We start from the raw sequence: 15188 nt of genomic DNA on the forward strand, positions 1-15188 counted from the left end.
AATCCAGATGAATATATGTATGATATTCTTTGGGGTGAAAGTAGTTCAAGGGTGGTAAGGGATGAGGAGGGAGTTGAAGAAAATGAGGCAAGAGAGAAGGAGAGGGAGAAGAGAGAGAAGGAGGCAAGGGAGAAGAGAGAGAGAAGGAGGCAAAGGAGAAAAGAGAGAGGGAGAGGGCGAAAAGAGAGAGAATGAAAAAATATAAAAATACATAAACCTGTGAGATAAAAACAAGATTGGAGGGATTACAGAAAATATATCGATCTCAACGCACTGAGGAGGAAAACAAAGAATTAACAAGTCGATCAAAAATATATGGGTCAAGAGCAGTGTTGGGCACCGATAACCAAAAAGTTAACTTCGAAAATGATAATCCGATAACCCCAATTTTTAAGTCCGATAACGATAATCCGGTAATTATAATACAAAGTTATCGGAAGTTAACGATAATCCGATACCGATAACTACTTTTTTTAACAGAAATTCAAAAAAACAAGGAAAAAGCTTCAAAACCCATAGAAAAGGCTTATTTATGCTAACCCAGGAATAAAATAAGCATTATGCATCTTTTTAGAGACTATGACACTATGTGCTGGTTGCCCTTGAGGAAGACCAACTTCTCAAAGTTAGGCCCAGCTGACAGTCTTGACCTCTTGGGCCTCAGGATGTCCTTGCCGAGAGAGAATAGCCGTTCCACTGCGGCAGAGGACGGAATTGGGGTGTTGTACTTCAAGAAGAGGTTGGTGAGGATCTCCTCCCCCATGAAGTCAGAGTCGACCATGCCCTCCTTCCCATCAATGTCCAGCCAGGTGTCGACAAGTTTCTTGGCTTTCTGCTTGAAACTGGTACGTGAGCCAGCGGCCGTCCACCCAGCGAAGAGGTCGTCATGCATGCTGCTTTCGTCGGAGCTGGTGGTGTTGTCGCCGTTCCGGTCCCTCACGACCCTTAGTACTCTCTCGACCTCGTCCTCCATGGCGGCCTTGACAGAGACCGTTAGGTTTCTGTCGAACCTGTGCAGCCAGTGGAGCCGGAATTTTGGATGGAAGGCAGCTGCCAGCTGGCAGTCCCGGTCGTTCAGGTAGTGGTTGAACTGGGTGGCGATGGCTGCTACCAGGACGTCGACCAGTGGCTTGCAGACGGCGAAGCTGTTCCTCATGTTCCTGAGCTTCATGAGGGTGATGGCCAATGTGGGAAGGAGGGTTCCAAGGTCGGCGTTCTTCTCCCCCTGGATGGTGTCAAGGGCGATAGCCACATGGGACATGACTTTGGCCCACTCCTTCAGGAAGGTTATCTCCTGGTCGTTGAAGGCTGAGAGTTTCTCCATGCGGTTAAGAAACCTGTTCAGCTCAGCCTTCTTGGTGGCCACGATGTTGTTGAGGACGACGATCGAGTCATACAAGGCATTCCACCTTGTCTTGCCAGGGACCACCAGCCTCCTGCCCAGTGCCTCCTCGATGGCGTCGCCCACCTGAGGGCTCCTCCCCTGGGCATTGAAGAGTGCCTGAGCCTTGCCATGGGCCTTCTTGTTGAGGGTGTTGAAGGCAGCGACGGCGGGGCCTGTCTGCTTGAGGAGGCCCTTGCTCAAGTCCAGCGTGGCCACCAGATTGAAGGTGTGAGCCGCACACCTCATGTGGACTGGTAGACTGGGGTGCTCTGGTTCCTCATCAAGGAGTTCGCCGAGAGTTACAATGTTGATGGCGTCGTCACCCTCAGCCGTGTCATCCTCGTTGTCTGAGTCGGCCTCAGCGGTTGGGCAACATCGTCGAGGTCAGGCAACAGATCCATCTGGCCACCATATTGGGTGAAAGCCTTCACGAAGTTGGACCCGTTGTCGGTGGTTGTCCTGACTACCTTATCCTGAATGTTGAAGCGCTCGTGGACCTGGACCATGGCCTCCGTTGTGACATCATAAGTGTGGCGACCAATCAGACGGGTACAGGTGAGGACAGCATGCATGCTTCCTGGCCCTAGTGGTTGGGTCAATCCAGTGAGCTGTCATGCCGAGGAAAGATCTAAAACAAAGAAACAGACATAAGAATACAATTTATTTTCTTAAAAAGATAACAAGTTTTTAACTTGTCATAAAATTGCCTATTCTACTATCTACATTATTGAATCGATGATATACACAGACTATTGAATATTAATGTTTCTTTTTATAATAATTTGCATGAATTAAACTAAAATAAAACATAATAATCAGTGTGTTAATCAATAATCACTTAATCAGTGATTACTGATTAAGTGATTATCGATTAATACACTGATAATTAAGTTTTCTTTTAAACATTTTAAAATGAAAGTTAAGCTTCATTTACGCAAATTATTATAAAAAGAAATATTAATGTACTACAGTCTACATTATTGAATTGTGATTAGTGCTGATTAATGATTGAGTGATTATTAAGTTTTATTTTAAACATTTTGAAATTAAACTGAAGTTCAAGTTACGCCAATTTTTATAACAAAAAACAGTAATATTCACTTTTTTGCATAATTATTTATTTTACGAACTACATTAAAACTTTTAAAGTAGTCAGTACAATAAATATTTATAAATACATAAATGATAATTACCTATTGTGAGCAGTCCAACAGTCGGCAGTGGTCGCCAAGTAGGTCAGCCCTTCAAATGTGTTGATGAGGCCCTCCTCGACTGCCCGTTGTTTGTCATCAATGCGCCTGCCCAGGGTGCGGCGGGACAAGCTGACCTTTGTTGGGTTGAGGGTCCTCACCAGGTCAACAAACTCCTCGGACTCAACCACGTGGAGTGGGAGTATGTTGTTGATGAAAAGGCGGACTATCTTGTCGTCAACAGTGGACTGGTGTACGGCAGTGCCAGTGCTGGCTGAGCCCAGGGCCTCGTCGATGGTGGGCTGCCGGACCTTCTTGGCGGGCAGCTCAGGGGTGGCGGAGCCAGAGCTGCGCACGCTGCTGTTGCCGGAGGTGTAGTGGCGGCGCTTGCCACGGCCAGAGCCAGCCTTGATCTCCTCCTCAAACTGGATAGCTACGGATGGGTGGGTCCTCTTGATGTGGGACTTCAAATTATTAAGGCTGGTGACATGGCCTCTAACAATTTTCTTGGTCGGGCGGCATTTTTGGCACTCAAAATAGAGTACCTTTTCGTTGTCCTTATCCTGACGGCTGAGCTTGAAGTAGCGCTCCAGGTGGGGCCAGGGGTTTTGGAAAGGCTCCTGGTCCTGGCTGATGGCGGCCTGGCTGCCAGATGGCTGAGAAGTTTCCACCACAGACAGAGAGTCAGATTGGGACTCAGAAGTTCCTGAGACAGAGGCTATCTCAATGTCAAAAACTTCTTGGTGTTCCATGGTTGTAGACTGTAGTCTTGTAAGTTGAAAAGAATGCTTGGTAACTCGTAAGCAAGAACTGAATTCTGTCAAGTTGACTATGATACTGAAGAACCTGAAAAAAAGTAAAACGATAAAAATGTTATCTGACAAAAAATTCACGGACATTATCGGACTAAAAAAATCGAGTTATCGGAAGTTAACTGGTCCGATAACGATAAATGGAAGTTAACTTCCGATAATCGTCCGATTAAAAAAGTTAACTTCGATAATTATCTGTTATCGGATTATCGCTTTTGTGCCCAACACTGGTCAAGAGTATTAACTTCGATTCCAGGGAGAATATTTATACGAGTTAGTGGAGATAAAGAAGAGAAAGAAGGAAAAGATTATATTGTTGACGATGTTGGTGTAATTGACTTTGGTTAAAGTTTTACATTTTTTTCTTCAATAAATGGAGGAGAGAGTGAAGGCAAGGATGCATTATATTTTTAAAAATCAAGATTCCAATGTGCATGTTCGAAACTAAAAAGGTTTTTGCACTCTTCAGGAATTTTTCTCATAAATAATGAGTTTTGGTCTCAAATGTAAAACGAAAACCAATACCAAAAATTAAAGTTAAAAGTAAAAATAATCGGGTGATACAAAAAGGGATATGTTCGGTGTGTGACTCGAAAAAGAGTAAATTCATCTCCAAACCAAAATGTGGGGGAGTTATACAAAAGTTTTCTCAGGGAGTAAATTTACAACAACTGGAATACTAGGGGAATTACACTACCGGTCAAAAGTTTTAGAACACCCCCATTTTTCCATTTTTTACTGAAATTTAAGCAGTTTAATGTTTCAATGCGCTCTGAAATTAAAGCACAGAACAAATAAACAATTGCAGATAAAAAGAAATCATGGAATCGTTTTGTTGTACAGAATTTAATCTAAATTTTTGACTCATCAAAGTAGCCACCGTTTGCAGATATAACAACCGAACATACTCGTGGCATTCTTTCTACAATGGAAATCAAATATTGTTTGGAAAGTTCTTCCCAACACTGTTGCAGAAGTTCCCACAAATGTGTTGCATTTGAAGGTTGCTTTGCTTTCACCCTTCTGACCAGTTCATCCCAAACCAGCTCGATGGGGTTAACTCTGGAGACTGTGCTGGCCATTCCATGATTTGAAGCCTACCGTCTTGTTTTTTCTTCTGAGGTAGTTCTGACATCGCCTGGAGGTATGTTTTTGGTCATTATCTTGCTGTACGATGAACCCCTGGCCACCGAGGCGTAGACCAGAGGGTATTGCATGGCACTGCAAAATGCTGTGGTCGCCCTTTTGGTTCAGGGTGCCAGTCACTCTGTGCAAGTCGCCGACTCTGGATCCAGCAAAAGAGCCCCAGATCATCACGCTTCATCCTCCATGTTTGACAGTTGGTGTCACACACTGAGGAACCATCCTTTCGCTTACTCGACGGCATACAAAAACCCTGGCGTGATGAAGCGAAGATTTCAAATTTTGATTAATCGGTCCATATGACTTTCTTCCAGTTTTCAGTAGTCTACTGGCGGTGCTTCATGGCCCAGGCAAGCCTCTTTTTCTTATTTTGCTGTCTTAGCAATGGCTTTCTTACTGCCACTCGACCTGTCAAACCTGCAGCTCGAAGTCTTCTCTTCACAGTTGAAACTCACACTTCCTTACTTCTACCAATGTAAAGCTGTACTTGAAGCTGCTGTCCTGTGAGCCGCCTATCACGCAAGCTGTTGACTCAGAAACTTGTCTTCTGATTGTGTTGTGGCTTTGGGTCTGCCAGACCTCATCCTGTCAGAGTTTCCTCCAGTTTCAAGTGCCTTTTGATGATGTAGGAAACTGAACTCACTGACACCTTGGTTTCCTTTGCAATTTCTCGAAAGGAAAGATCTACACTTTTAAGGGTTATAATGGTCTGTCTGTCTTCCTTTGTTAATTGTCTTTTTCTTGCCATTATGAGAGCAATATACTACTTCCTGCAGTGCAATATTGTCCAAATAATGCTTGAGAGGGTGGAGCAACACATTATGTTCCAACACTGCTTTTATACAGAGAGAGGGTTTGGAACTAATCAACAAAAGTTGGGACACCTGTTGAAATTGTTTGCATCAACTTTCATGGCTTAATTTACTTCCATTGCTACAGAACAGCTGCAGTTGCAAACCCATTACTTGTTCCCTGAAACGGGCCTTTTTTAACAATTCTGAAATTTTCATTATTTTTCAGTTTTTGGTAACATAAACGTTTCTTTTTTTAACCTCTGGCAGGTTACCGCTTAGCTTTGTACCATTTCAGGTTATTCACTGGACTTGAACTGCTTAAATTTCAGTAAAAACTTGAAAAATGGGGGTGTTCTAAAACTTTTGACCGGTAGTGTACATCTACCAGGGTATTCTTTCTGTGGTCCAGGAACAAACTTGGATAAAAGATTAGACGAGGTGAACAATCCTAAACCTAACAATCCTAAACCTTGGTTTAAACCTAAAAACTGAGTTGATGAAGTGTGTATACAACATGATATTGATCATGGAAATAGCACAATGTTGGAAGAAAAACACGAAGCGGATCGAGAAATGTTGTTTAATTTGTCTTTGATCCAAAATCCAGTGTTGAGAGAAAAAGTTGAAAGGTTTATCGTGAAGAAGATGATCAATGCTAAATTGAGACTTGGGCTTGGAAAGTCAAAAAACTTATCGGCTCTGATGATGTTATTAAGATTGAAGAGCAATTAGCTGATGTATTACATAAACCATCACAATCACAAAGTTTCAAAGAAGGAAGGTTTATTCCAAAGAAGTTGATTACATTGTTACGAATCTGTAAGTTTACGGCACTCAACATACACGACCTATAGCTCAGTTATATCGATAAGTAAATGTGGATAGATAGCTCCCTTGTCCCGTGTCTAGTGGGTGATTACATGTACATGCGCTGCTAAGTTATTTTGATAGTCAGGGTTTCCTTTTATTTTTACAACACCAACGAAAACCCTCTGCCTCCGGCATTCTCCGCGCGCTCGCTTGGGCACTCCAAGTCATGGAATGCGACATGCCCCACCCACCGATTCGCTTGGCGGCGCGCCGAGTAGGGGAAAGGTCAGGCCCCACCCACGGCGAACAGACCACGCCTGAGCGAGCCGTGCCCGAGAGGTATAAAAAGGGAACAGAGAGTACAGAAAGGAGTTGGTGGTTGTTTGGTTGAATCTACTTGAGCGGATTGTGAAGGATCGGCCCCTCGTCTTCACCAGCGCGTGTTCTGGAGTGCGTGAGGATCCGCCGGAGCTCGGGAGGCTGATCGCGGCTCGCCGGTGTCTGGATTTGGCTCGCCTCTCGCTGGTGCCCGGTTCGAATCAGCTCGAAGACCACACGAGGTGGACAGGTCCGAGAACCAGAATCTGGTCTTCAGCTCGCTTTCCCTCCGAGCTGGAGGCCGCAATAAAGACCACTTGGGGTCCGTTTCTGGTGTGTGTGTGTGTGTGTGTGTGTGTGTGTGTGTGTGTGTGTGTGTGTGTGTGTGTGTGTGTGTGTGTGTGTGTGTGTGTGTGCGTGCGTGCGTGCGTGCGTGCGTGCGTGCGTGCGTGCGTGCGTGCGTGGCACCAGTCCATTAAGTAGCCATTGTTAAGTGCCTTGCTGTACATTATTTGCTTTGCATTCTCTATAGTCGGATAACTCTGCTTCTTACGTGCTCCCCTGCCCCATTATAAATAAACCCATGTGTTAAATGTATCGGTTCGTTTTGTGTTTATTATCTTGCCAAAACGAAGTTTTTGCAAGATATGTTAGTCAGCTTTTATGTTTTATTTTTATTTTTTTTGTCTGTAATCACGTATAAAAAATTCTGCAGAGCACAGTTATCATCGGAAATTTTTGTAACTTCGCATATCAGAGGCCTATAGAGGTCCCTTTCAGTGCACAAAATTTTGAAGGTCAAGGTCGAAGGTCAAGGTCACTTTGGCGCAAATCAGGGGAGTCGACGAAACCCTTATTTTTTGAGTAATTTTGATCGGATCGTCTTCAAACTTCATGGGAATATAGTTCATGGTCTGGCGCTCTGCTGATTAATTTTTGGTGGCGATTGGCCTTGACCTTCATTTTTTTTTTTTTTTGGTCTGTAATCACGTATAAATCTCTGCAGAGCACAGTTGTCATTGGAAATTTTTGTAACTTCGCATATCGGAGGCCTATAGAGGTCCCTTTCAGCGCATAAAATTTTGAAGGTCAAGGTCAAAGGTCAAGGTCACTTTGTCACAAATCAGGGGAGTCGACGAAACCCTTATTTTTTGAGTAATTTTGATCGGATCGTCTCAAACTTCATGGGAATATCGTTCATGATCTGGCGCTCAGCTGATTAATTTTTGGTGGCGATTGGCCTTGACCTTCATGGTTAGCGCCTGAGGTCAAACGTATTTGACCCCAAGGTCAAATTTTCAAGTTTTAGGAACCATATCGTGTCGTACCTCAAATTGAACACCTCGATGAGTGCTTTCAAGATATGTCAAGCTTGAGACATTATGACGTCATTTGGTGACGTTATGAGGCAAACGCATATTTTTCATGGTTACTCTGTAAAACAATTCTCATAGGAATCTCTCGTAGGCAGATATTCCTCAAGGAGTCGCTCCTGGTGGATGGCAGCTCTGTTCACCTCAGTGTGACCTTAAAGAAGTCACACGTGGTCACCTTTTGGCAAGATACGGGTCACCCTGCGGGTGACATTGGTTTTTTATTTTATTTTATTGGTTTAACATGGTGTGTGTTGGAGAAGTAGCCAGGCTGTTGCCACTGTAAAGGGACATTTGGGACCGACGGAAGCTCGGTGACCATCCACTCGGGTTGCACACGGTTCGAGTACGCTAGCGGCTTGTTCCGTACGGGCGCCGTCGAGGGTGTGAATCCTCGGTAGATTGCCACGTGGTCTTCTTGGTATTTTGAAGATTGGCAAATAACCCTGTACCACGTGGTGGATTTCTTGACGATTCACGGTCCGATAAGGGACCCGTACTTTTTGGAGTTTTCCGAAAAGGTACGATCTAAATTCTGGGTGATCGGTGGAGCCGACTCTGCTGCTCCATCTAGCGGTCGTGCTCGTCGCCGATACCTGGCCCCGTAACGATATCTGGTCCGCTGACTTGATTGAATTCAATTATAATAAGGGGTACAAGTATGCTTTAACCATTATTGATTTGAGGAGTAGATATGCGTGGGTTGTCCCTTTGAAAAACAAAACAGATAATACTCTTATGTAAGCCTTCCAACAGATATTCAATAAAAGCAAGAGAAAACCGAAAAAAATTGTGGACTGATGTGGGCACAGAGTTCTACAACAAAACAGTTTTGAATTTTCTTAAAGATAATGGTATTCCATTATACAGCACTTTTAATGAAGGAAAAGCGGTTGTTGCGAGTTTTAATCGCATTTTAAAAATTTTAATGCGCTAAAAAAATTCACTCAACTCCGATCTGAACAATGGTTATCTTTAAATCAGGACATTGTAGATAAGTACAACAATATGATTCATACCTCAACAAAATCCAAGCTATCAGAAACATTTCCAAAATTAAAATATGAAAAAGAGATTCATCTGAGAAATCCAAAGTTTATGATTGGTGATGTAAGAATATTTCGGTGGAAATCGCATTTTAAAAAAGGTTAAACTAAATGATGGAGGAATGAACTCTTTAAATTGTTGATGTTACAGATACAGTTCCTTGGACTTACAAATTATATGATTTAAATGGAGAAGAGATGATGGGTTCATTTTATTCACAGGAATTACAAAAGACAAAGATTATAAATTTTAAATAAAATATAAATTCAAAAATTGACCACCCCATTTTTGACTCCACCCACACAAACCATGGCCATGCAAGCCACACCCCACATACCACATCAACATCCATCATACAATGATTAGTTTATTAGTTCCCCACACACAACGCGTTTATTTAATTTAAAAATTCACTCCACCCCCCCCCCTTCTTTGTCTCCACCCACACAAGCCACACACACACAAGCCACACCCACACAAGCCACACCCACACAAGCCACACACACACAAGCCGTACCCACACAAGTCACACCCATGCAAGCTACACCCATGCAAGCTACACCCATGCAAGCCACACCCATCCAAGTCACACCCACCCTTGATCCACCACCCATTCATCCCACCCCCACCCTTCCCCACCCACACAGGCCACACCCATATAACCCATCATCCCCTCCCCTTGTGCGCCCCCACCCTTGACCCACCATGCCCCTCATCCCACGCCCACCCTTCCCCCCACACACACGTTGTCTCTCATGCTTATAAAAGGTTGTGTATAAAGTGATATACACTGATGAGCCAAAACATTATGACCACTGACAGGTGAAGGAATCATTAATTATCTTGTTACAATGGCACCTGTCAAGGGGTGGGATATATTAGGCAGCAAGTGAACAATCAGTTCTTGAGTTGATGTGTTGGATGCAGAAGAAATGGGCAGGAGTGAAGACCTGAGCGACTTTGACAAGGGCCAAATTGTTATAGCCAGATGTCTGGGTCAGAGCATCTCTGAAATGGCAAGGCTTGTGGGGTGCTCCCGGTCAGCAGTGGTGAGTACCTACCGACAGTGGTCCGAGGAGGGACAAACCACAAACCGGCGACAGGGTGTTGGGTGCCCAAGGCTCATCGATGCGCGAGGGCAACAAAGGCTATACCATCTGGTCCGAACCGACAGAAGGTCTACTGTGGCACAAGTCACAGAAAATTTTAATGGTGGTCACGGGAGGAATGTGTCACAATCCACTGTGCATCGCACCCTGCTGCGTATGGGGCTGCGTAGCCGCAGACCGGTCAGAGTGCCCATGATGACCCCTGTCCACCGTCGAAAGTGCCTACAATGGGCACGCGAGCGTTGGAACTGGACCTTGGAGCAGTGGAAGAAGGTCGCCTGGTCCGATGAGTCCCGTTTTCTTTTAGATCACGTGGATGGCCGTGTACGTGTGCCTGGGGAAGTGATGGCACCAGGATGCACTGTGGGAAGATGACAAGCCGGTTGAAGAAGTATGATGCTCTGGGCAATGTTCTGCTTGGAAACCCTGGGTCCGGCCATGGACGTCCATTTGACACGTCTCACCTACCTAAACATCGTTGCAGACCAGGTACACCCCTTCATGGCAATGCTATTCCCTGATGGCAGTGGCCTCTTTCAGCAGGATAATGCACCCTGCCACACTGCACACATTGTTCAGGAATGGTTTGAGGAACATGATGAAGTGTACACGGTGTTGCCCTGGCCTCCAAATTCTCCAGATCTCAATCCGATTGAGCATCTGTGTGATGTGCTGGACCAACAAGTCCGATCCACTGCGGCTCCACCTCGCAACTTACAGGACTTGAAGGATCTGCTGCTAATGTTTTGGTGCCAGATACCACAGGACACCTTCAGGGGTCTTGTGGAGTCCATGCCTCGGCGGGTCGGCTCTGTTTTGGAAGCACACAGAGGACCAACAGCATGTTAGGCAGGTGGTCATCATGTTTTGGCTCATCAGTGTATATCTTACCACTCATTTAGCGTCTTATCCAAACTCAAAGGGTGTGATAAATCTTCTAATCACTTCATCATTTCATTATGTAATTCCCTTCAAACTGATTGAAGTTCTGTAAGGATTTCATTCATATTCTGCCATTCTTCATGATATTCATTGGCTTCATTTTCAACATCAGTTATCAAATTTGTTATTGGGGACAGCCTGTCAGAAAAAAAAAAAAACGAATTATTAATCGTATGATTTGGTTCTGTATAAAACAACAAATAAAAATGAATCGGTTTAAACATAACTCACCTTTCCTCTTGTGATAAAGATTCATCTGCAAGGTCGGAATAGTCCTCAATTGACATCCTCCAAATGAAACAAGCTGAATTTTGGGTTCGGCGATAAATAAGACAAGTTGGTGACATCATGGAAATGAGAAAATAAAGGGTTTTTACAGGTGTGTCTCTCAAAGGAAGGGATGAACATTTGGCATCTCCTCACCAACATTTTTGTCTTCGGCAAGGTAACAGAAGACTTCTGCAAAACTCGTTTCTTAGGCAGGCTGGCTGATTTTAACACAGAAAAGAGAACACTTGCGACAAATAATTTTGAGAATAACTTTGATAAATTAATGAATACTGTTGTATTTGGAAAGACTATGGAAAATGTGAGGAATAAACAAAACGTAAGACTTGCTACATCTTGGAAACAAGCATCCAAATTAATTAATGTACCAAGTTTTCAAAGAGTTTTGAAAAATGAATACAATAACAAGTTATAAACATCATTTATATACAGAGGAGGTAAATAAGAAGGCATTGGGGCATTTTGATGATGAGGTTTCTTTTAGAAAATGGGATTAACAGCCTCCCTTACAGATGTATGTCTATATATATACATATATATATATATATATATATATATATATATTTATTGCAAGAAGAAAATGGGGGTTGGGGGGGTTTATCGGGTTACCGCCTCCTTTTTTTTACTGGTATACTTTGACAGTGACGAGTAACCATGAACAAATATTTGTTGGAGCCATGTAAATTTTTGTAAGTGCCTCAGAACCCCTGAAAAAAATGGAGGAAGATCTTGAGGGACTTTGGAGAAGAAAAGTCTTGAAAGTGGGGTCGAAGGATGTAAAACAAGGGAAATTGGGAGGATTTTGATGTCAGTCAATACGTTTTTTTTCCTTTCCCGCCATTCACTTACATATATATTTTTGAGGTGCACCAGAAGCCCCAAAGTCCTACGACGATTCTCCAAGACCAGTATGAATCGTATGACGATGCTCTTCAGGTACTTGCACTCCAGACTTTGAAGTCGTCGACACATTAAACTGTGTTCCAAATTTTTGAAGTCGTTCCGTGACAGATTCCTACAATGGCTGTCACCAAAGCAGTTTGAGCGAGGGCAACAACGCCATAGAGACAGATACAGTGAAATCAGACACAGAACTGAAAGATGTCGGAGAAGTTATCTGAAAGATGCCGAATCTTGCCAGACTTCTGAATGATTGATGAGAACTATTTTTGTGCATTCCCATTGCTATGTATGTATGATAAGAATTGTATTGAATTTGGTTGTAATTATTAATGTATTTGCTTCCTGAAATTATTGTTATAAATAAGAATTGTACTGGATATTGCTTCACTCCATTGTTTTAACTCATTGTATTTTATTGTAAATATTTTCTCAATTCGGCTGATGGCCACGATGGAAATATCAACAAATTAATTTCAATCATTCAATCAATCAATCAAACCTACAGCACGGGTGTTGCATCAGCAGCACAGCTGTGCCCCCAGGCAATGATGCCACTCACACTCACATGCTACCTCTTGTGCTGCATACAAAATATGAAGAAGAAGCAAAGTAAATTACCATCAACCCACGCCATTCCTCCTCCGTGTATATCCTCAGCGAAGAAACCTTTCATAAAATCTTCACAAGGTAAACACACTGAAACTCACACAGTGGCCGCGCACGCAGTGGATGATATATTCATGTTTTGCACCATGTGACCACTTGTGGAGAATCATCAGTCGCTATTCAGGAATGTTGATGTCATCCATGACAACAAGGTCTTTGTTTGCAGTATTTTGCACTGTAATTTGGTTAACCACTTGATGGATATTTATGAAACTGCTCTAACAGGGCTCCTGATGATAACAGCTTTTCACTGATATATGGTAGATTGATGCCGAACACATAAATAGGGGGAAAAATGTAATCGTATTGTGTTGGTCACTCAGGCAGACTTCTTAACGCCACTGCGCATAAGTGACGTTTGGGAACAATGTTCATGAACAAGTACACTCAAAAATTTGCACAGACAGAATGTCGATTAGTTTAACAATGCAAAGTTGCAGAAACCTGGCGATGTCCATTTCTGATCATGCCTGGTGTTGGCTTAATGGTTAGCGTGGTTGGCTTTGGATCCTCGGGTCCTGAGTTTAGATCCCGCTCAGCTGTTGAATTAATACCAGGTGGGGTTCACTCGGCCTGTCATCCTTCCGAGGTCGGCAAAGTGAGTGCCAGCATGTTGGTATACTGTCGGAGTGGCGACCCGTCCAGGATTGTGCCCAATAGCCAAAGAGACTGCTACAGCAGCACCAATTCTCTGCACAGAGTATGGTCAAAATCTCCTCCTCCTCCATTTCTGATCACTCATCACATTCTTTTTACCTGGACCGGCAAAAACGCTCTGTGAAACTTCCATCTCATTCAGTGGTGAAAGATCACAATTATTAAAGTTAATGAAAGAGTAAAATGTCGTGTGTGTGTGTGTGTGTGTGTGTGTGTGTGTGTGTGTGTGTGTGTGTGTGTGTGTGTGTGTGTGTGTGTGTGTGTGTGTGTGTGTGTGTGTGTGTGTGTGTGTGTGTGTGTTTTTTTTTTTTTAACTCTTCTATGGATACTGACCTAACTTGACGCTGTATTTGCCAGGTTTTCGTCCACAGCCCACATTTGCAGCTGCATCACCAGGAGGCTGCACGACCCCAGCTATAGCCGCTGCAGTCAAGGCTCCAGATCAACAGGCCCATCTTCCCGCCCAAACCATCTTTTTTTGCCCCACAGCCTCAAGCCAGCTTTGGTCACACAGAGCCGGCGGTCCGCCACACCTTACAACCCTGTCGTTGGGCCTCACTTTTCAGACTTACCACTTCATTATCAAGAGGCAACTTCGCACATTTCTTCCTGACAAAACTATTCTTTCCATTGTCTGCAATACCTGTGGTGTACCTCAGTTCACCTGTAGATTACTGAAAGTGTCAATTAAATTTTGAATTTTCCACATTGCAGTCTCTTCAATCTCTCGTTTGCAAAATGTGATTCATTTCTTCTTGGGTTTACACACACAATGTTGCTATTGGTCATTTAGTTCACGTTGTTTCACTCAAGAGTGTTGATCTCTAATTTCCTTCATTTACTAAACTTGACCCTGAAAAAAGCCTCCACAAAGTAACAAATAAGAGACTTTCTCACGCAAAATCAAAATTGTCGTTGCCGCTTTCAACTTGTGCTTCTTTTTATTTCATGAGACTGCTTGGCTGTGTTGCGTTACGTGAGCTCAGTTGTCGGCGAATTCAAACGGAAATCCTTGGTTCTCAGGTCACACGTCTGTCCCACAATTTTAGTGCACCACGTTTCGATATTAAATTCAAGACTGCAACATGAATAACATTGCTGATCCAGTGTAATAAATATTAATTTACATTAATAACATTGCTGATCCAGTGTAATAAATATTAATTTACATTAATAACATTGCTGATTCAGTGTAATAAATATTAATTTACATTAATAACATTGCTGATCCAGTGTAATAAATATTAATTTACATTAATACCATTGTGTAATAAATATTAATTTACATGAATATTATTGCTAATCCAGTATAATAATAATTAATTTACATAAATAACGGTGTAAAAATATTAATTTGCATTAATAAGATTGTTGATCCAGTGTAATTGATATTAGTTTACATAAATAACATTGCTGATCCAGTGTAATAAATGTTAATTTACATTAATAGGATTGCTGATCCAGTGTAATAAATATTAATTTACATTCATTACATTTCTGATCCAGTGAAATAAATTTTGTCAAGAAATTAATGAAAAAATTATTTACGACAATCTCAAAATGATTTGTGGCTCAGGAGGTGCTCAGACAAGAGCATGAAGAGAAGTTTATCATTTCATCTCTGCTCAACAACGATACTTAAAGCACGAATCACGTTCAGGTGTACTCGATGGTGACTGAGTGTTCTCACAAAATTCACTTTTTCCTGAAAATAATACATAAACAAATATTTATGATATCTCAATTTGGTTA

The 15188-nt window shown here is 42.7% G+C and overlaps 1 protein-coding gene and 1 pseudogene across 12 annotated transcripts in view; one reads left to right on the forward strand and one right to left on the reverse strand.

The window, feature by feature from the left end:
• Positions 1–14144, forward strand: part of LOC147035910 (spermatid perinuclear RNA-binding protein-like) — a 227207-nt gene extending 213063 nt beyond the window's left edge. For all 12 annotated transcript variants that reach the window (XM_085848072.1, XM_085848045.1, XM_085848037.1 and 9 more), the window contains one exon: positions 13794–14144. The gene's annotated coding sequence lies outside the window, so the exon portion shown is untranslated. The remainder of the gene's footprint in view (positions 1–13793) is intronic.
• LOC147035911 (uncharacterized) lies at positions 573–1675 on the reverse strand (annotated as a pseudogene).
• Positions 14145–15188: the final 1044 nt, after the last annotated feature.

Source organism: Eptatretus burgeri, chromosome 1 (genome assembly GCF_056783735.1).
Source record: "Eptatretus burgeri isolate ZD-2024b chromosome 1, Ebu_testis_v1, whole genome shotgun sequence".
Taxonomy (NCBI): domain Eukaryota; kingdom Metazoa; phylum Chordata; class Myxini; order Myxiniformes; family Myxinidae; genus Eptatretus; species Eptatretus burgeri.